Genomic DNA, 23364 nt, shown 5'->3' with positions numbered 1-23364 from the left:
CTAAGAGCGTCCCCCACAGGGAAGGATGTAGGCTGGGGAGTCGAGGCACTTGTGCAGTTTCAGTTCTGGGACTCCCTAGCAGATTGACCTTGGGCAGCTCAGAGCCTTGGCTGTTAAATGGGTCATTTCTGACTTCTCACGGTTACTGTCGGGATCCTAAGAGACAATGTGGATCTGAGACTGCTGTCCCTGAGACCGGAGGTGTCTCCCAGCTCAAAACGTATGAGAGAGAAGACCACGCCAGTGACAGTCATGCTGTGATGTTTCTCATCTGATGGCAGGAAGGCTCAGAGGTGGCTCCAGGCAACCACATGTGGTCCAGTGTGGCTGAAATAAATCCTAGAGGGATTTGAGCTGAGAGGAAAGGATTAATAGGAACACAGGAAAAAACAGGTGGAAGGTAATGTTTCACAGCACAGCTTCTAGACCAGGGTTTCTCAGCCTCAGCGTTGTTGACATGTAGGGATGGATGATTCTTCATTGTCAGGGACGGTCTCAAGCCTCTTGCTGATACTGAACAGCATCTTTGGCCCTAACCCACTCGATGAAAGTGGTATCTGCCCCTCAGGATATCTCCAGACGTTGCCAAGAGTCCCCTGGGGAGGTGGGGCAGACTTGGCCCCGTTAGTTGAGAACCAACCCCCTAGAGGGAGACAGAAGTGGTCCGAGTCCTGGCCCCACGCTTACCGTCTGAGTGAACGTAGGGCAATGTGTCCAATCCCCTGAAACCTCGGTTCTCTTAGTTATAACGTGGAAGGGGGATAATACTCTTAAGTCCCTACCCCTCCTGGCTTGTTGTAAGGATTACATGAGAAAAAGCATTTCAAGAGTGGAGCAGAACTCCTGGCTCGCCGCTGCCTGTGTGCATGTATGCATGTGTCTATGTGTGTGAGTCTTAATAAGTCTTGGAATTTTGCCAGACTCTAAAAATTTGAAATACACACGCTTCCTTTTCCTCCTGTTTGCAGAAAGGGGTTTTCAAAAATCTGAGAACTCTTAACTTCGGGTCTGAAACCATGAGCCGGGGATGTTATCACCGGGGTAGGGGAGCTGAGAGGTCTGAGCTGAACCACAGACGCTCCTTTCCCCTGGGCTCAGTTAACTGCTGCACCAAATGTTTAATAGAATGCTGCCATTTAGACCCAGCTCATGCCAAAGCTTTGTACCTTCTGCGAGTGAAAATCCTTCATGTCTCCTCGATGGGAGCGTGCTGGTGGGAGCCAGGGGCAGAGGGGAGACCCAGGAGGTGATTGGTTTAACTCCCCCTGGCCTGGCTGTTTGAACTCTGATCTTTCAAGAGAAGGAGAGGGTTTTAACATTTGGGACAAATTAACCAGCTTGACAAAAGCAAAACAGTTCCCCCTCTTGAGATGAAGTGCTCCTTAAGTGCCTATGCCGTTTCCTGCCCAGACCGGACGTTCGTCTGGTCTGAAGGGGCACTGGGACCCAACGTGTGTTGATGGCCAGCCACCTTCTCCTGTGGGCCCTGCTCTGCAGAGCTGAGTGATTAGGATCTGATAACGATCTCGGTGGAGCCTGAACCCGGCCTGAACCTAGAGTTCTCTGCCTTTCCTGCTGTTGCTGTGACGGCCTCGGTGTGTCCCCTCCCTCCCCCTTCCATTCATTTGAAGGGTTTCTCCTCTGTTGTGTCCCGCTCCATCACCGTCACTCACACGTGACCACTGCATGGCACCAACCCAGTTCTCCTGAATAACAATCAACAGCGTAACTCCTTTCTTCTAGAATCCCTCCTCTAACCCTGTGGAGGGTCCCGCCTTGCCCCTGGTTCAAATGAGCAGCACCAGGAATCGAGTTGATGTGTCTCTCCTTCCCCCCACCTTCAGTGGTGTCCCACAGTGGCAGGGTCATTTGCGGGTCCCCCAGCCTCTGATTAAATACTTCCGGAGATGTGAAGCTTGTTACCTCATGAAATGATGTGTTTCTCTGTGGGACAGTGTCAGCGGCTGGTCTCCACTGTGGCAGCCTGATTAGGTCCTTCCTAACACTTATTAGCATCTGCAGCTTTTTGCTGTGTTTCCTTGTTGCTTCGTTGACTCCGTGGGCCCTTCCTCCCGGTCTCCATAAGCTCCACACGCAGACAGGCAGCTCCTTGATCCGATGCACGTTTGAATCCTCCGATGTTCTTCCTTGAATACTAGCTGACTCAAAAGATAAGTAAATAATGTGCTGTTTTGAGAGAGACAGATCTCCTGGTGGGCAGACTTTATGTCTATATTCATAATTTGCCCCCAGCATTTAGCCTGAGGCTAAAGACGGAGTAAACGTGATGACTGGGGTAGGGGGAGAATACAGATTTGGGAGTCAGATAAGCCTAACGTTAAAAGCCCACCTTATACCACCTGCCAGGGTGTCAGGCAATTAACATCTCTGAGCTGTGATTCCTTCCATCTGTGAAATTCGCTTTACTCTAGGATATCACCCAGCTCAGAGGTTGTGGAGATTAAGAGATTTTTGTAAAGTATTTAGCAGTGCCTGGCACACAGTGGGTGTAAGTGATCTGAAGCGCGTTGAGAAGCCCAAGTGATTACTACCAGCATGGTTGGGAGAAGCCCAGGGCCCAGGGGGAGGGGGTGTGGCCCAGCCATCTGTCTCCTCTGAGTCAGACTCAGGGTCTTTCCAGAGATCAGCAGATTGAAACGATCCACTCGCTTGTTCTTGAAAGACATTTTAGTCCAGCAGGAGTCTCCAGACGTGAGCCCACAGCTGTGGCCGCATCAGGACCATGGGGCCCCACCCACTTCATTCACAGTGTAGAGTTCAAACGTGCGCTGACGTTCCTTTTCCTCCAACTTACGGCTCCCCGGATTTCTTTCTAATTAATTAATTCATTTTAATCGGAGGCTAATCACTTCGCCGTGTTGTAGTGGTTTTGCCGTACATTGACGTGAATCAGCTGCATGGACCCCTGGCTTTTTAAGCTGTTTACTGCCCTAAGTGTGCCTGGATCCTGGAGGCTCTACAGACACGCGCACACACACTTCAGGCATTTGTCTGTCACTGCTCTAAGTGAAGAGCAAATCACAGTCAGTTTAAATCTCCCAATTTAATAAACACCAGATCCCCCAAATGTCAGAGATTCTAGTCTTTTGCAAAGTCTTTAACTCGTGGCTCATATCTGAAACTAAGGGGGAAAAGCAGTAAATGACATGAAATGAGGGAGGAGGTGTGGAGGGAGCCCTTGGGTTGCTCATGAGGCCAAGAATGTGAGGGCAAGCAGTCTGGACCGTGTACCGGCCTTCTGGTCTCTGTGGACGCTGCCGGGGTCTTCAGGCCTTAGGACCATGTACCGGCCTTCTGGTCTCTGTGGACGCTGCCGGGGTCTTCAGGCCTTAGGACCGTGTACCGGCCTTCTGGTCTCTGTGGACGCTGCCGGGGTCTTCAGGCCTTAGGACCGTGTACCGGCCTTCTGGTCTCTGTGGACGCTGCCGGGGTCTTCAGGCCTTAGGACCGTGTACCGGCCTTCTGGTCTCTGTGGACGCTGCCAGGGGTCTTCAGGCCTTAGGACCGTGTACCGGCCTTCTGGTCTCTGTGGACGCTGCCGGGGTCTTCAGGCCTTAGGACCGTGTACCGGCCTTCTGGTCTCTGTGGACGCTGCCAGGGGTCTTCAGGCCTTGCTAAGACAGCACAGACTTCTGCAACATGATGAGCGGTTAGCTATTGAGCAACCAGGGTTTTCTTCACGAAGACATTTCCAGAGTGGAAGACTTCCAATTCATAACACAATGTCAGCCCTCCGCGACCCAAGGCAACCTCATATACGTCTTCACTTTGCAAGAGTCCTTGGTGGTCTTGACCGTGACTTGTACCATACCAAATACTAGGCTGCCTTTTACAGCTGTTGGTGTTGTCCTCGAGAAGACCTTTTAAAGTAGTGGGTTTAGGGAAAGGGACATGGGAGCAGGAGTCGATGCTAATCCTAGATCTTCCATAAAATTGGCATTTATTCGTTGTTTAAGTCACCAAGTCATGCCTGACTCTTTTTCGATCCCCTGGACTATATAGCCCACAAGGCTTCTCTGTCCATGGGATTTCCCAGGCAAGAATACTGGAGTGGGCTGCCATTTCCTACTCCATGTAAAATTGTGCAGGTCCTAAAATAAGTCACTTCTGCCTCTGGACTTTTGTTTCCTTGTCCATGACCTGAGGAAGGGCTCAGATCATTTGCTTTAAAACTGTGGTCTGAGCAGATGGCAATGTTTCTAGATATTAGAGCTCTCCAAATCCCACCTGTGCTCCAACCAGGACAGTCTCACCATCGTAGCATGAATAACAGCCCCCCCAAATGTCGACCCCCAATCCCTGGGCCCTGGAAATACGTTTGCTTATATGGTTAAAGGGACTTTGAAGATGTGACTGACCTTGAGATGGGGAATGATCTTAGATCTTCATGATCACGAAGCTCCTTTTTCTTTTGGGGGGGCAGTAATTCCTTCTGTTTCTTTTTTCAAAATTATTTTGTAATTACTAGTAATAAATATATGAAAATTATCACTGAAAATACATTTCAATTTTAATTATAAATACAGTTGACTTTTTACATTTATCTTGCAGCTTTACTAAACTCTTATTAGTTGTGGTTTTTATAAATTCTTTGAATTTTATATATAGATAATCTTACTATTTTCAAACAGGGGCAGGTTTATTTCTTTAAAAACATTTTTTTTTAATTGAAAGATAGTTGGTTGCTGTGAAAAGTGAAAGTGAAAGTCGCTCAGTTGTGTCCAACTCTTCACAACCACACGGGCTATGTACAGTCCACGGAATTCTCCAGGCTAGAATAGTGAAGTGGGTAGCCTTTCCCTTCTCCAGGAAGTCTTCCCAACCCTGGGATCAAACCCCAGGCTCCCCCGCATTGCAGGCAGATTCTTTACCAACTTAGCTGTCAGGGAAGCCCTATAGATGCATCTACAGATGCTCTAGATAGCATCACTGACTCAATGGACATGAACTTGAGCAAACTGCAAGTGACAGTGGAGGACAGGGAAGCCTGGTGTGCTGCAGTCCACGGGGCTGCAAAGAGCTGGACATGACTTAGCGACTGAACAACGATATATGATATTTACATTGGTTTACAATCTTTGCAATGGTTTATGATGTTGTGTTAGTTTCTGGTATATGGCGAAGTGATTGAGGTATAATATATATTCTTTTCAGATTCTTTTCCATTACAGTTTATGAAAAGATGAATCTGTAGGACCTTGTTTTTCTGTTTTATATATACTCTTTTGTATCTGCTAATCTCAAATTCTTCATTTATCCCTCTTTCTCTCTTCTGTTTGGTAACCATCAATTTGGTTTCTCTCCGAATCTGTTTCTGCTTTGTAAATAAGTTCATTTGTATCGTTTTTTAAAAATTCCACATGTAAGTGGTATCATATGATATTTGTCTTTGTCTGGCTTAGTGTGATAATCTCCAGGTCCCTCCTTGTTGCTGAAAATGGTGTAATTTCATTCTTTTTAGTGGCTGAGTAATATTCCGTTGTGTGTATGTGTGTGGCGTTGTGCCTTGTGAAAACCGTTACCCTTGGAGGGAATTCCCTTCTCTCATCCTCTCACCTCTTCTGAACAAGTCCCTCCTATTATCCAGGCTTCTTCTGAGACTCCCTCCTGCCCACCAGCCAGCCAGCCTCCGTGCCCTCTCTTGGTCCCCAGCCCCCAGTCCATACTCTCTGAGCTCATCTCTCCATTGTCAATTTGCCAGTACTTGCTCATGTGACACACTGACCTGCGAGTTCTTGAAGGGCTAAAAATGCCCCCATTTCTGCTTCCATGGGTTCCCCATGGTTCCCACACAGCAGGGCTCAGTAAATGTTGGCTGAATGAATAATGAAGGGTAAAAGGTTTGAATGTGAAGATGCTTACCCTCTATTTAGGCAGCAGTTTAAATTCAGCTGACTGTCTTCATGTCCAGAGATTTGTAAACAGACTCTTTAAAAGAAACTTGGAAGAAGGATAAACTAGGAGTTGGGATTAACACAACACGTACTGCTATATATAAAGTAGATAACCAACAAGGACCTACTGTATAGTGCAGGGAACTCTACTCAATTCTGTAATAACCTATGTGGGTAAGGGATCTGAAAAAGAATGAATTCATGTATATATGTATAACCGAGTCACTTGAAACTAACACATTATAAATCAACTGTCCTCCAATTAAAAGAAACTTGGACAATGAAGTAATAATAACTGAGAGTCAGTAGAATCAGTCATGTTAAATGAATTCTGCCTTCCTTGTTTCAGAATATTAGAGCTGTCGAAGGCTATGCTAACTCCGACTTTCAGCAAGGCATATAATGATCATTGAGAAAAATCAGAAAAATAAGGCCAGATTATGATATACTGAGCGACAGAATTGGTATCCAAAGTGAGGTGGATGGACCACGAGTAACTCGGTGTCTGATCAACAGAGAGATCATAAAAGCACTCAATTGGGCCGTTGTAGAGGGGACGAGAACATCAGATGGAATCCTAAACCAATTAACTTTTTTAATCTTCTCTTTATTCCTAAGAGTTTATGATTCTACAAAAAGATATATTCAATGCAGGTACCAGAATTCAAAAAAAGAAAAAAAAAAACAAAACACTTGATGCTCATAACCGCAGCAGGTCTTCAGTCTTTTAGGACTTTATTAGCTTAATTCCAGGCAGTTATTTTTTTTTTTATAGCTTTCATGAATCTAATTCAAAACACATTGTGAAGCCAAACATTAGCTGGGCTCGAGAATGTAACTAATAAAACGGCAAAATACACCAAGGTTGCCAAACACTGCACAAGAGAAGTCTATGACACCAGCTCTAATGTGAGAAATCGTAGAGCCTTATTTTTGTTCTCCCTTCTGATAGGAAACATAAGGGCTGTCTCATACTCTTGGAGAAAGGCCCTTGCAATACTTAGCAATGACTTTAAAAATTTCATTTATTATCAAATGAGAAGGCCCTTCACAGCATGGTGAAGACGTGGGTGTAATCCAGGCACTGCCCCTTCTCCTGGGAGCTCCATGCAAAGTTTGCCTCTCAAATTTAGTGTCTTTTGGCAACCGGAGAAACCTCAAACCCTGTTGAAAACCTGAAACCTCACGTCCCACCCCTAAGGTGACTCCGAGGTCATGCAGGTGGCCGCAGAAGCACAGTCCCAAGGGCCAGTGGAGGTTGTGGAGGCAAGAACCGCCTCTTCCTTCTCCTTGTCGGGTGGCCACTTCCTCCCCATCTGCTGCCCAGGGGCAGTGCATTCGTCTGTGCTCAGCTGCTCAGTCGTGTCCGACTCTCTGTGACCCTATGGACTGTAACTCTCCAGACTCCTTTGTCCATGGAGTTCTCCAGGCAAGAATACTGGAGCAGGTTACCATTTCCTCCTCCAAGGGATCTTCCCAACCCAGGGATCAAACCTGCGTCTTCTGCAATGGCAGGCTGTTTCTTTACTGCTGAGCCACCAGGGAAGTCCAGTCAGCGTGCATAAGGGCAGCCAAACCAGCGCCCCCTATTCGGGGATCTTGGCAGACATCTGAAAGACAGAGAACCCACCTGCCCATTCCTTTTGCAAGCGATGAATGGTTTTGTGAAGTGAGTAATGATTCCACTGTTTATCTCTCCAACTAAGACCCATCAAACATATCCAAAGCGTATTTTCTTTTTTTCTTAAAATTTCAGTTGTGCAGACTTAAGTGTCCTTTCCATAGCTGAGTTGGATAACTACTATTATACATTGGCTCACCTTTCCTTTTTTAATTTCATGGCATGTCCTGGAAGATGACTTCTTACTGTTTCCAGCAAGAAGACAGTCTCCTTAATGTGGCTTCTGAGTCGAGGTCTCTTCAATGCTTCTTTAAACCTCTCATGCTGCCCTGTCCCTTCTCCCTGGAAATACGCTGCTTTCTCCCCTGGTCAACTCCAGTACATCCTTCAGATACCAGCTACTGCCAGTTCCTCAGGAGGGTCTCTCCCCCTACTCCCAGTTGTATCCACTCACTGTGCTCTGGATTCACTGTGTACCTCTACTTCTTAAGCACTTTCAGTTCAGTTCAGTCACTCAGTTGTGTCCGACTCTTTGCGACCCCATGAATCACAGCACGCCAGGCCTCCCTGTCCATCACCAACTCCCGGAGTTCACTCAGACTCACGTCCATCGAGTCAGTGATGCCATCCAGCCATCTCATCCTCTGTCGGCCCCTTCTCCTCCTGACCCCAATCCCTCCCAGCATCAGTCTTTTCCAATGAATCAACTCTTGGCCAAAGTACTGGAGTTTCAGCTTCAGCATCATTCCATCCAAAGAACACCCAGGGCTGATCTCCTTGAGAATGGACTGGTTGGATCTCCTTGCAGTCCAAGGGACTCTCAAGAGTCTTCTCTAACACCACAGTTCAAAAGCATCAATTCTTTGGTGCTCAGCTTTCCTCGCAGTCCAACTCTCATATCCATACATGACCACTGGAAAACCATAGCCTTGGCTAGAGGGACCTTTGTTGGCAAAGTAATATATCTGCTTTTCAATATGCTATCTAGGTTGGTCATAACATTTCTTCCAAGGAGTAAGCGTCTTTTAATTTCATGGCTGCAATCACCATCTGCAGTGATTTTGGAGCCCAAAACAATAGTCTGACACCGTTTCCACTGTTTCCCCATCTATTTCCCATGCAGTGATGGGACCGGATGCCATGATCTTCATTTTCTGAATGTTGAGCTTTAAGCCAACTTTTTCACTCTCCTCTTTCACTTTCATCAAGAGGCTTTTAGCTCCTCTTCACTTCCTGCCATAAGGGTGGTGTCATCTGCATATCTGAGGTTATTGATATTTCTCCCAAGAATCTTGATTCCAGCTTGTGCTTCCTCCAGCCCAGTGTTTCTCATGATGTACTCCGCATATAAGTTAAATAAGCAGGGTGACAATATACAGCCTTGACGTACTCCTTTTCCTATTTGGAACCAGTCTGTTGTTCCATGTCCAGTTCTAACTGTTGCTTCCTGACCTGCATATAGGTTTCTCAAAAGGCAGGTCAGGTGGTCTGGTATTCCCATCTCTGTCAGAATTTTCCACATTTTATTGTGAGCCACACAGTCAAAGACTTTGGCATAGTCAATAAAGCAGAAATAGATGTTTTTTTCTGGAACTCTCTTGCTTTTCCATGATCCAGCGGATGTTGGCAATTTGATCTCTGGTTCCTCTGCCTTTTCTAAAACTAGCTTGAACATCTGGAAGTTCACGTATTGTTGAAGCCTGGCTTGGAGAGTTTTGAGCATGACTTTACTAGCATGTGAGATGAGTGCAATTGTGTGGTAGTTTGAGCATTCTTTGGCATTGCCTTTCTTTGGGATTGGAATGAAAACTGACCTTTTCCAGTCCTGTGGCCACTGCTGAGTTTTCCAAATTTGCTGGCATATTGAGTGCAGCACTTTCACAGCATCATCTTTCAGGATTTGAAATAGCTCAACTGGAATTCCATCACCTCCACTAGCTTTGTTTGTAGTGATGCTTTCTAAGGCCCACTTGACTTCACATTCCAGGATGTCTGGCTCTAGGTGAGTGATCACACCATTGTGTTTATCTGGCTCGTGAAGATCTTTTTTGTATAGTTCTTCTGTGTATTCTTGCCACCTCTTCTTAATATCTTCCGCTTCTGTTAGGTCCATACCATTTCTGTCCTTTATCGAGCCCATCTCTGCATGAAATGTTCCCTTGGTATCTCTAATTTTCTTGAGATCTCTAGTCTTTCCCATTCTGTTGTTTTCCTCTATTTCTTTGCATTGATCGCTGAGGAAGGCTTTCTTATCTCTTCTTGCTATTCTTTGGAACTCTGCATTCAGATGCTTATATCTTTCCTTTTCTCCTTTGCTTTTCGCTTCTCTTCTTTTCACAGCTATTTGTAAGGCCTCCCCAGACAGCCATTTTGCTTTTTTGCCTTTCTTTTCCATGGGGATGGTCTTGATCCCTGTCTCCTGCACAATGTCACAAACCTCTGTCCATAGTTCACCAGGCACTCTATCTATCGGATCTAGGCCCTTAAATCTATTTCTCACTTCCACTGTATAATCATAAGGGATTTGATTTAGGTCATACCTGAATGGTCTAGTGGTTTTCCCTACTTTCTTCAATTTAAGTCTGAATTTGGCAATTAGGAGTTCATGATCTGAGCTGCAGTCAGCTCCTGGTCTTGTTTTTGCTGACTGTGTAGAGCTTCTCCATCTTTGGCTGCAAAGAATATAATCAATCTGATTTTGGTGTTGACCATCTGGTGATGTCCATGTGTAGAGTCTTCTCTTGTGGTGTTGGAAGAGGGTGTTTGCTATGACCAGTGCATTCTCTTGGCAAAACTGTATTAGTCTTTGCCCTGCTTCATTCCACATTCCAAGGCCAAATTTGCCCGTTACTCCAGGTGTTTCTTGACTTCCTACTTTTGCATTCCAGTCTCCTATAATGAAAAGGACATCTTTTTTGGGTGTTAGTTCTAAAAGGTCTTGTAGGTCTTCACAGAACCGTTCAACTTCAGCTTCTTCAGTGTTACTGGTTGGGGCATAGACTTGGATAACTGTGATATTGAATGGTTTGCCTTGGAAACAAACAGAGATCATTCTGTCATTTTTGAGATTGCATCCAAGTACTGCATTTCAGACTATTTTGTTGACCATGATGGCTACTCCATTTCTTCTAAGAGATCCCTGCCTGCAGTAGTAGATATAATGGTCATCTGAGTTAAATTCACCCATTCCAGTCCATTTTAGTTTGCTGATTCCTAGAATGTCAGCGTTCACTCTTGCCATCTCTTGTTTGACCACTTCCAATTTGCCTTGATTCATGGACCTAACATTCCAGGTTCCTATGCAATATTGCTCTTTATAGCATCGGACCTTGCTTCTGTCACCAGTCACATCCACAGCTGGGTATTGTTTTTGCTTTGGCTCCATCCCTTCATTCTTTCTGGAGTTATTTCTCCACTGATCTCCAGTAGCATATTGGGCACCAACTGACCTGGGGAGTTCCTCTGTTGGTATCCTATCATTTTGCCTTTTCATCCTGTTCATGGGGTTCTCAAGGCAAGAATACTGAAGTGGCTTGCCATTCCCTTCTCCAGTGGACCACATTTAAGCACTTAATGATGTTCTAATTCTCCATTCACCTGGGTGGCGACTGATCAGTGGTCTTCACTTCAACAAAAACTAATTGACAGGAGAGTTTCTATCTCTTTGCATATTTTATCTCTAACATGTTGCATAGTGTTTAGCCTGTATTGAAAGCTCAAGCAATCTTTGTTGAATGAATGAATGAATCCGCCCTAGTTGCTGCCATCAGCTGGTTAGTACACACCTCTCTGGGCTTCAGTTTTATTGTCGAGGTAAGAACACTATACTTCCTCCCTTGGAGGGTTTGTTCTATCACCGTGTGCACTAGCACATAGCATTTGGTATATTGTAGGGACTAAAATGCTTGCTGAAATAAATGGCTACACTTAAAACACTTGGCAACATCTCACATCGGTGATGTGCCTTACGTCATATTTTCTCTTCACCCAGAAAACATCCCCTCCGGGATCTTCTTTTTCTCTTTACAAAATTTCACTGCTTGATGCTTTTCTCTCAAGGCCTCTGTGTCTGCTCGGTGTGGCTTTACTGTAATGATAATAGTATCTTACACTTGTATATTTCATATAAGTTTATGAAGTGCTTAGCAGCCTAGTCATTCATTCCCATCAGTAGGAGTGAATTGTTCACATACCGTGACTCTCCACAACTGCAGCTTCTGCATCTGTAGATTCTACCAACTGCAGAAAAAATATATATATTTTTTTAATTCCAGGAAGTTCTAAAAAAAGAAAGACTTTGATTTCTTGCATGCCAGCAACTACTGACATAACATTCACATTGTATTAGGTATTGTAAGTAATCTGGAGATGATTTAAAGTATACGGGAGGATGTGGGTAGATTATATGCAAATACTGTGCCACGTTATATAAGGGACTCGAGCCTCCGGGGATTTGGGTATCAGTGTTGGGAGTAGGGTCCTGGCACCAGGCCCCTCGCCGTGGACACTGAGGCAGAACTGTAATGGGATATCATATGACAATGAGAACAAACAGTTAAAGCTGCTCGGGACCCTGTTGTTGAATGTAACAGACGTGAAGTTGACTGCAAGAGAGGGACCCCAGGCAGTCCATGTTGCACGCTCTCCTTCGGGTAAAGTGTAAAGCGAGGCTCAATTCATTTTAGCATTGGAATGGGGTAGTGGTTTCCCTTGATGGGAGAGGTATTGGATGGGGGGTGAGGATGCTTCTAACTCAGGCTCTGTTTCTTGATCTAGGTGTTGGTTACACAGGTGTCCTCAGGGTGGGGGAATCACCAAGGGGTGCACTTTTGAAAGGCACACTCCTCTAGCTGTATATTTTATGTTAGTAAAACTTAGTGACTTGCTTTTCCATCCATGATCTAATTTCTCAATTGACCTCGACTCTGTGAAACTGACAAGTATGTTTCATTGCATTTTCAAGGAGAAAATGACCCTGGAGAGTAAATGCTTTCAAGAAACTCACATCTGTCACACAGGTTGTAGCTGAGATAGAAACCCAGCTCTTCTTTGTCCAGAGCTCTAAGGCTTAGACCATGTTATCCTCAGCAGGTAACAGAATACTGTTTCAATGTGCTTGTCTCAGAGGTTCCTTAGGGGTGCTGTGTGTGGTGGTAGAAACCTTAGGTCATTGCTGAGGGTCTAATCTTGGAGGGGGGAGGCTTTCTGACACACCCAGAACCTACCAGGTTGGGCATTGGCTGCTCCCATTTCTGTAGTTAAAACAGAGCAGAGGGATATTCGATCACAGAGAGGTCTCCCACGTCAGCAGCTGATGACTCTGCAGGGAGATCCGAATGAGTCCCAAACACAGAGGCAGGGACCTTGAGGTTGGAGCGTGACACAGTGGCGCAGATGCTAAGCAGCTGGAACTCTCTCTAGCACACCCAGTCAGGTCCCCAGTGAACACCGCTCTCTATTCTTCTGCTTAACAGCCCCTGTGCTAATCCTCTAAATGGGAGGGCAGAGTCCTGGCTCACACCTCATCATGGAGGGAGAGAAGGAGGAGAAGAGATTTTGCAGGGTTCTTTAAAGACACAAGGGGCTTGGTGGTTGATGCGAGGTAAAGGGGTTTCAGACGTCAGGATACTACAAGAGTGGTCCCAGTTCATGGGGAAACTGGCTCTGGGATTCTGTGGGTGTGGAAGACTCATAAAGCAGCAAGGGTCGTATGAAACGTTTGCTTCTGAAGATAGAAATGTATACAAACCTCATGAGGTTTTTATCTTGAGGGGTAGAGCTTATCAGGTATCAGCTCCAGGGCTAGAATCCAAGGTTCTTGGCTTCTAGACCAGCTCTTCTCTTTCAGTCATCTGATGTGTGACAGTGGGCAAGTCCACGTAACTCTCTAAGCAGGAATATGGTACTTGATTCTGAAATGCGTGACCCTGATGGAGTTCAATGATGCATCCTAGCAACCACAGCCTGTTTGTGGAAGAGGAGCAGAAAAACAAGTTTGAGGGATCATAAAAACACGTTCCACTGAAGGGAAAATGAACATTCCACACGCTCCTTTGCAAAAACAGCGGGCACATACCTCAGAAGATTGGATAGATCGCATCTAAAGAGAATCCTTATTACAGATGAATGCATAGCATTCTTTGATCTGAGAAATTTTTAGGAATTGAGATGATTTTTGTTTGCTTTTGTATCTTTTGATTTTCTTACTACGGGGTTGGCCAGAAAGTTCATTTGGTGTTTTCCGTATGAGTGTATGGAAACACCTGAATGAACTTTCTGGCCAAGCCAATATTTTTCTCAGGTTGCATCGTATCATGGGATGCCACTTGGACCTCTTTTTGTGTTGGCTTTGTGAAAGAACAGTATTTTTTTTTTTTTTTGAAAATTGAGGTTTCCTGAAATCTGGTTTTATTTTCCCAATAAAAGCACAAAAGTCCCTATTTTGATTTTTTTAAACCTATCTTCACTTCTTCATGGACGTTAATAAACAGTTCCTCATGTCATTAAGAAAAATGTGCTGATGCCCTTGCAGAAGTTCACGAATCAGAGTTCGTATTCCTTTCACACAAATATTCCAACTGGCCAGATTTTCAACCTATTTAGAGCAGTCCGGCACTGACTTGTGGACATTCATCTTATATTTTGAGTCAGACACCTCAGCCATCGTCCTTAAATTTCAATGTATCTCGAAGCTTGCATTTTTACCTCTGGATAGCTTCAATCAATATGATAGACGTGAAGTGCTGGCTGTTGAAAGTGGCTTCTCCTCTGGTGGACTACTGCTTACTTTGGCTTTGTCTCTCTCTTGCAATCTCATATTTTATTGAGTGCATAATTTCCTATCAGCTTCAGACACCAGAGTCATCAGCTAAGACAGAGTTGGGAGGCTAAGCTTTGACAGTGGGAAATTTGATGGTGCTTTGAAAAAAACCCCAACCAACACACACCATATGCTGCCACCCGAAGGAAGACTTACGTCAGATTTTCAACTTTATGGCCTTCGATTTCAGCATGACATGAGTGATGCGGAAGGGAAGTCCATTTGGATGATAAGAGGAGGATAATTTGTCCTGGGAAATTATTCGCCACTGTGATAAATAATCCCTGGCACGTGATAACAGAAAATCTCAACCCTTGAACTGAATTATGTATAGATGGATGCCTCATAAACAAGGCAGAAAATACATTTTTTAAACTGCTGTGTTTGCAAAATCCTTTCACGTCCAGGCCATCCGCATTAAAAATCGTAAAGAAGCACATTTCCAAGCTCAGAATCGCATTCATCTCCCCCTCCACGTGACCCAATCATGCACTTTCGGGAGAGGCGCTTTTGTGTGCAGTCCGTATTTCGTCTTGTTTTCCTGGTGGATAGCTTAGAAATGCAGAGCGGGGTGGGGGTGGGGGGCAGATGGAGAAACCAGTAAGATAAAAAATGAAGTTTAGGAAAACTGAACTTCTTCTGATTAATCACCAAAGCAATAATGGAATGAAGAGATGAGTGGGTTTTTTCCTTCCTACACTCAGGGAAGGTGAAGAGGGAATAATGTTTCTGTTCTTACTCATGAACCATACGATCATATCTGGAAAAGTTGATGGGGAAATTGAACAGGATTTTTCTTTTGAAAGCCTGTGCTTATAAATGTTAAAGAGTTGGGTTTTCCAAGGAGGGAGGTTATCCAGGGGTTGGGAGACAGGAGAATGGTAATATACAAGATAGCATGTGAGGGTTCCTCAAGAAGGGGTAGGAATGGGGGCGCGGCAAGGAAGTGATGGGGTGAAGCAGACGCAAGACAAGATGAGCAAGTGAGGTTGGCTTGGATCTCTTTCCAAGGCTGCCTTCTGGGTGAGGATGAACCTGGCATGGTACGTGGTGACTCCGTGATACCTACAGATAGGTATCTACAGAGGTACCTACTAGTGAGTAGGTTAGAGATACCTGCTAACTTTGAGAGGAGTTAAGGGTCCCTGCGGTCGAACACATGGTCAGTGGAGAAGTCCACTGAGAAGGATGTCTTTTCCTGTGGGATACTGCCATGTGAGGCTGCCTACAGATATCCGGCACCCAGCGATGGCATGGGTGTCCTAGACTAAGGGGCAGCAGTAATGATGGAGACCATCACGCTGGATCAAAATCAGGTCCCCAGGCATCTTCCTAGAACCACGCTTACCCCTTCCTCCATGCCATCCCTGCTTCTGTTTATTATCTTAAGGTGCTGTATAAGGTTTTGTGTGAAGGGATCCTCTTAAAAAAAAATCACAGTTGGTGAACCATTGATTAAGTTCAACCTCTGTATTCATCAGAGGCAGAGAATGTGACCGAGAAAGTTAATCCCCACCCATAGAGTAGGAGGAGGGAATACGAACCTGCTTAAGCAACCCTTCCAATCACCGCCACTAAGAGACCAAATACGTGAATGAGCCAGCTGGGTCTTGAGTTAGAAGAATGACCCAGCTGAGCCCGGTCAACCTGGAGTATCCTGAGAGAGATTAAAATTGCTACTTTAAGCCCCAAAATAACAATAACGCCAAGAGATAGGAGGAGGAGTTACATGGGAGGATCAGGTAACATTGCCTTGACTCCTCACAGGTTATCATGAGATCGAATGAGATCTAATTTGTAACCTCTGTCACTTACCTGTTGAGTAAGTGCATCCAATACATATTTATTAAGCATTTATGACTCTTGCATCATCTGTTTAGAGTCACCCTAAAAACTGACTCTAGAATTCCTATTTCAGAAAAATTATGGTGAGATGCTGTTAGGTTGAATTCAACAAAAAAAAGGTTACCTGGAATTTGATACCAAAAGAGGACTGTAGGGTTGCATGGAAAGAACTCACCTATGGGTTAGAAGGCAAGGAAGGTATAGAATGGGAAGAGGATTTGATTCAAGCCCTGAAGAACTAGCTAGACTCTAGGATCTTAGAAGAAAGTCTGGGCACTTTCAGTTCAACTTCTGCTCAACTGTAGGAAACCCCTGGGTGTAATTGCCCCAGGGATTATCTGCTTGAGTTCTCAAGGATTCTTCCTCATTCTTTCTTCAACACATGCAACTTTATAAAACCGTGTTTATCTCCATTTCCAAGAAGGACAAAGCTCAGTATTCAGTGACCTGCATGTCTGCCCAGGCAGTAAAGTTAAACTTTGCAAGTAGATCTAATGCTTTGAAGTCACACCGGCCAGGCTTTGACTAACTGGCTCTGCCACTGCACCACTGGTAATTTATATAACCCCGCTGAGCCTCAGTTTGCTGGTGTGTAAAATGGGGGTCATAACCATAGATCCCCCATGGAGTTATCATGAGAATTAAAACAGAGTTGCTAGACAGTGTTGTGAAGTACCTTGAAAAGGGTTTTCAGTGTCAGGGGGAGGAAACAGAGGCTGGAGACTGAGAAGATGTGTGACTTTAAAGAGAGGGAAGTGCCATCATAAGAAACAGAGGAGTTGGGATTAGATGGGGGGCAGGGTCTCCGTGTCCAATCTTATCTGTTGCTCACAGCAATGAACTTGCATTTCTGTGGGTTTTGCTCAGGGTTTCCTAGTCTCAACACTGTTGATCCTTGAGTGTGTTGAAGTGTTAGTTGCTCAGTCATGTCCGACTCTTGGGTAACTCTGTAGCCCATGAGGCTCCTTTGTCCATGAAATTCTCCAAGCAAGAATACTGTATTGGGTTGCCATTTCCTCCTCCAGGAGATCTTCCCGCCCCAGGGATTGAACCTGGGTCTCCTGCATTGCAGGCACATTCTTTACCATCCGATCCACCAGGGAAGCCCCTGATGACCCTTGGGGCTTGATAAGTTCTTTCTTGGGGAGAGAAGTCCGGGAGCAGGGGCTGTTATGTGCATTTTCAGGAAATTTAGCAGCATCACTGGCCTCTACCGGTGAGTTGCAACCTGTGGCAATCAAAAATATCTCACTAGACACCGTGACGTCCTCTGGGGAACAAAACTGACCCCGGTTGAGAACCGTCAGTCTAGCCATAGCCTGGGCTCACTCTCTGCAGTGACGCACGGGGCTCTCCTGTGAGAAGCTCGGTGCAGACTTTCCCGTAGCGGCTCACAGCTGGAAAGTCCTTGAACGACTTCACCGGAGGTATGTAATAACTCAGTCCAAGACTGTCTCCCCCCGCCCTTAATTCCCATGATTGTACAGTGTTTCTTTTCAGTTTTCAGCTCTGGGAATTTGTCTTTTCCTCACTCGCCAAAGCCGTAGCTCAGAGCAGCCATCAGAGAATGATTAACACTGTCTGTCTGTGCTATTGAACAATCGCAAGGTAGATATGTCCTGGGTACGATTTGAACTTACTCTGTGACCCCAGTGAAAGACAATGTGGTTTATATTCTTTAACTGTAAGAATTTCGTGGGGATTATTTTTCTTCATTTTGTTTTCTTTTCTAGCTGTTAGGAAACCTTTCTTTGTCTCCTTCTCCTGTCGTCCTCCTATGTCACTTTAAATAATCACTGGGAATTTCAGGGAGGGCTGAGGGAGGTCTTCAAGGGGCCACCTGGTTTACACGTGTCTGCATGGATGTTCTGAGTTTGGTCTAGCTCCTGGGGGGGTGAGATGTGTCCCTTACGGTCTCGGTTCCTGGATCTTAGTCTTGGTGGGGAGAAGAAAACTTGGGTATATATTTGGAATAGCTGAAGGGCAGGGTGTTAATTAAACACCAAGTAAGCATCTCATGCCACAGTCTTACTCAGCCCTCATGAAGGTATCATGTGAAATGGGAATCATAGTAATTATACTCCTGAAAAAGTGAATGGGGCTCAGGTAAGCAGCCTGTATCCCTGACCCTGTGTCATATAGCTAATAATCCCACCCGGGGATCCAACCCCAGGCTGTTGTGCCGCAACCTCTATCCATTCCGGCACTCAACATGACCTCCATGCAGACCGGAGCTAGTGCTTGCGTCTTACCCTCTGTGCTCATATCCTTCCTTTCCCTCCCTATTAATGCCATCAGAGCCTTAAGTCCCTGAATAGACTCCTTTGCAGGATCCGGCAGGAAGGACCAGGCAGTGAGCTGAGCTGCAGAAAGCCTGACCAAGCAGGCTGGTCGAGCCTTGCCTCGTCTTGACACACATGCCATATACTCTGCCCCAGGATTCACCCATAATGGGTGGCTATGGGAAGTGCAGAGGTGGGTGGAAAATCAAGGAACTGGGGTTCAAATTCAGGTTTTGTCCAGATAACCCTGGGCAAGTTATCTCTTGATTTTCTCTTCTTTGAAATGGGAATGATGACCAGAATTCATGGGCAAGGAGAGTACCTGGGAGAAAGGAAGTGCTCCATAAATGGGCCCTTGTCTCTTTCTGCTGCTCCTCATTCTTGTTATCTCTCAGGCATCAGTTTGAGTGTCTTCACCCACCTCTCCACATCTTTGGCCTGGACCAGCGATGCCATGTGTACCAGCAGCATAGTACCAGCTCGCTGTATAGTACCAGCTGAGATCCTGCCAATTTCTAGGGATGCTCCCAAGAAGCCGGGCTCTTCTCCCAGCACCCGCTGGCCATCCCAAACTTTGTCCCTTCTAAGTTTAGGGGACGCTCTCTCTCCTCGAGCTCTCTCTTTCTCTCTGCTTCCTGTCTAAAACACTCCCATCCCCTCTGTTGGGTAAGTTCCAAAAGTTACCATGTTGTTTTGTCTTTCATGGGACTTGGGATGGGCAAAAGGGATGCCGATCACCATTTTTTAAAATGTATTCGTATTTGAATAAACAAAGACTTTGTTTTTGTTTTATGATAACTGCAGACAGCTGGCTCCTAATGCAAGCAAAGGTAGGTGTGGTCTGACCAAGAAATGTTTCCAACTTATATTTATTTAATCTAGAGAACATTTCTACAGGGCATATTCTTTTTCCAGGCACTGTTCGAAACACCTGACGCATTTTCAGGCATATACTCCTCATAAAGAAAGCCAAGGAGGCAGGTTCTTTTATTATCTCCATTTTGTAGATGAGGAGATGGGCACTAGAGAGTGAAATAACTTGTCTGAGAGGCCACACAGCTAGGAAGTGATCACCCTGACTAGTAAGGCTGTGATCTAAACCACCATGTTCAACCCTTGTGAAGACACCTGTGCTAAAAGTCTTAAGCAGGATAGAAAATCCATTAATTTATTACCAGATGTAAGATGGTGACTTAGCTACCTATTACGAAGGATAAAATTGCATGAAATTGAGACCTGACTGTTCTTATTCTATTTCTAAAAAAAGTGTACTTTTTAATGTGTGTGAGCTGGCCCCAAGAGCTTCTACTGGGGGAGCAATTAGAATTTGCAGACCACCGCTGAAGTTCCTTCAGCACCTCGTGTCTGGGGGAGGGACTCAGGGCAGCTCACTGAGTGCGTCCTCTCGCGATGCTTTTTCCATCAGGCTGGAAGTGCAAGCCGGGGACTCCAGCCTCAGTCCTCTGCATCTCCCCCGACCATACACACTCAGAAATATCCCCCCGCCACACACACACACACACACACACACACACACACGAGCGCACACACACACCCCTCCGCTATTTCCCTAACACTTCCTCCTCCGCAGAACTGGCAAAACAGATCCAGGGGTTTTGTCTGTTGATTTTCATTCGTTGGTCATTTAACAAAATCTCAAAATAAAACTCCCAAATAAATTGCATAAGAATTAAGGGGTTAAATATAAAATTATAAAGCAACAATTTGGATTTTAATTTAAAAGTAATATAGGTTCATTGTAAGTTGGGGGCAAAAATCAAAGGATCTAAAGAAGAGAACACAAATTAATCATGATTCAACCACCCAGGAATTTTCACTATTAATGTATGGGTGTCTTGTCTCCCTGCCTTCCAGGATGCAGTGTATCCATCCAGCCATCTTTCTATCTCTCTAGCTCCCTTTGCCACACCCCATGTGTGTATCATGTATTTATATAATTTTATTGCTATCCCATTGTATAGAGTAGTTTGAAACCTGCTTTTTTTCATCCAGCTTATCAAAAACACCTTTTAAAATCTTCTGGTTATGTTTTTACTTATTTTGTTGAAACCCCCATAAAATGAAAAAACTTTTAAAAATTTTACATAATGAAGTGCTTAAAGTATCAATAACACTTTTTCATTTGATTAGATAGTCTCTTAAAACATCCTCTTGGTTAACTACCTGAGTGGATGAGCCACAGTTTTTACATGATTGCTCTGCTTGTTCCATGTCTAGCTTATTTCCAATGTTTATGCCAAAATAATAAGCATTTTTCTATATATGTCTCTGTCTGAGTTTTTCCATTTTTGTTTTTTTTTTGTCTGTGTGAATATTTTTGTTACACAGTACAGAGAGAGATGTTAAGTTTAATTTTCTTAGGATAGATTTGGGAAAATCACTGGGGAAAACAAAAGACATCTTTTAAAGGATTTTATGCACATTATAAAATTATTTTCCGGATAATTTGTACCAATTTGCACTCCATGAGAAGGAAATCAGAGTATCTGTTCCAATCCTCTTTTGCCAAAAAATGTTTGACTTTTAAGTTTAGTTGATTTGATAAGCAAAGAAGAAAATCTCGTTTCAATTTGCATTTTCTAAAAATTCCTGGTTAAGCTAAACACGTTCATGTCATTAGTCATTTTTATTTATATTTTAGGTATTAGTTAAAGTTTTATTTCCTATGTAGGTCTTGTTTGAAGTATCCGCATTTTAAATCAAATTTTTCCAATGGAATTTTGAGGCTTTTCTTGTAAATTTTAATAAGCATATTTACTAGTTTACTTGCCTTTTAAATTTATTGACTGATTTTTAACACATGTTTTTGGATGTCCCTAGTCTTCCATAGTTACTTTAAAAAATGTTTATGCCTGGGCACATCTTAGTGAAACTTAGAAACAGATACTTTCTTTCTAATCTTCAAATACTATAAATTGGATATTGGGACTTCTCTGTTGGTGCTCCCATATTTCTTAGAAAATACATACATCTCATATTGTTTGTCTCTCTGTCTTCTCAGTTTGTTTTCTTGGAGATTTCCTCAATCTTCAGGTTTTTCTGGGGTATTCTTTCTTTGTACATGTTTTATGGATATTATAAGTTTTTAAAATTTCTTCCAAACCTTATTAAAACTTTGCTTTTTAGTTATCTCCTGTTCTCTGCGTCATCTCTGTCTCCTCTAGGGTCGTTTTTCTTTTTCTCTTTATCTTGTCTTCCCTAATTTCTATATCAGACACTTCGGTCAGCGATCTCATGATTGGTATTCAGTATTGAGCTAGGGCTCTGTGCATCAAGCTGGGGTTTGTGCACAGGAGAGCTTCACATTTGGGAGGCCAGAGGCATCAATACCAGGCTCTTCTGTTGCTTTCCCCCTTTCTCTCCCTCTCCCTGGCCCCCTCACTGCTGATGCCTGGATTTCAATCTGTCTCAAGTTCTTATCTCAGGCTTTATTTTCAGGGGAACCCAAGAGTCCTCAGTGATTTCTCTTCCATCCCCTTCTTTCTTTGTTTTTCTGTCTTTTCTGAAGACCGCTCTTCCGTTCTCTTTCATATTATGGAAATACCCTTAGAGACAACGTTTGCTATCATGTTGGTGTGAGCTCAGTAAGGAGAGTTTTGAGTATGCTATTATATTATTGCTATTTTCTATCAATGCATTTAAAAAATTGCTTTTGAGTTTAGAGTCCCTGCTGCTGTACTCCTTTTGAGGGTAAGATTTATATCAGTTTCTGCCTGATTTATATCCAGTCTGCCTGATTCAGAAAATGTTTGTTGAACAAACAAACATACTCTCAATGTCCTTTGGTCAAAGATCACCAGAAATAAACCTGAAGTTGAACCAAATAGGACTTTTTAACTTGCTACTAATATGATGAGGTAGAATGCATTAGGAATTGTGGATTTTCTTTGTAAGAAAGTTAGAAGGCTTGTGTTATTTGATGGTGGGAAAGTTCTAGGGAGCTAGAACTCTCTTCATATCTAGGGCAAAGCCCTGGATGGGTACTGTCAGGATGTAAAGATAACTCTGTGATTATGTATCTTAATAATTTCTAACTATTGATAGCAGACAAGTGGAACAAAGCAAAGCCCAAACTGGAATTGTAAAGAAGTAGCAGGAGGGGTGCTATTTGGTCTTCTTAAGCCATGAATGAATGTTACTATCGTTACCACTTTTTGTTTGAAGAGTATGGTGGTTTTTGCCTTTGCTCAGCCCTGATTGTGGAATGATTCATAGTGGAGTGATCCATATGGAGTGATTGTGTTTGTTTTGCTCCATCACGATCATTTCTCCAGTGTTGGGGTTCTGTGAAATTGTTTTTTCTCAAGAAGAATATATCACAACCTTCTGCCGGTACCAGGAGGCTCTTCCCGACACCAAGACATGGCTGACAGTACCAGCCCAGTCCCTAGATGCAGCACCTGCCTTTCTCTTTCTCAATCTTAATGAACGTTCTTTGCAAATTCTGATGTGATGTAATTTCCATGCAAGTTTGCTAGAGCAGTCAGTCAGTTCAGTCGCTCAGTCGTGTCCAACTCTTTGCGACCCCATGAATCGCCGCACACCAGGCCTCCCTGTCCATCACCATCTCCCGGAGTTCACTCAGACTCGTGTCCATCGAGTCAGTGATGCCATCCAGCCATCTCATCCTGGGTTGTCCCCTTCTTCTCCTGCCCCCAATCCCTCCCAGCATCAAAGTCTTTTCCAATGAGTCAACTCTTCTCATGAGGTGGCCAAAGTACTGGAGTTTCAGCTTTAGCATCATTCCTTCCAAAGAAATCCCAGGGCTGATCTCCTTCAGAATGGACTGGTTGGATCTCCTTGCAGTCCAAGGGACTCTCAAGAGTCTTCTCCAACACTACAGTTCAAATTGATGTCAGC

At 44.2% G+C, this 23364-nt stretch overlaps 1 pseudogene; it reads right to left on the bottom strand.

Annotated features, from left to right (window-relative positions):
- Positions 1-10084: 10084 nt before the first annotated feature.
- On the bottom strand, positions 10085-10981 carry LOC132657801 (craniofacial development protein 2-like; annotated as a pseudogene).
- Positions 10982-23364: the final 12383 nt, after the last annotated feature.

This window comes from Ovis aries, chromosome 14, assembly GCF_016772045.2.
Source record: "Ovis aries strain OAR_USU_Benz2616 breed Rambouillet chromosome 14, ARS-UI_Ramb_v3.0, whole genome shotgun sequence".
Lineage (NCBI taxonomy): Eukaryota > Metazoa > Chordata > Mammalia > Artiodactyla > Bovidae > Ovis > Ovis aries.
This window is presented reverse-complemented; position numbering and strand designations above follow the sequence as displayed.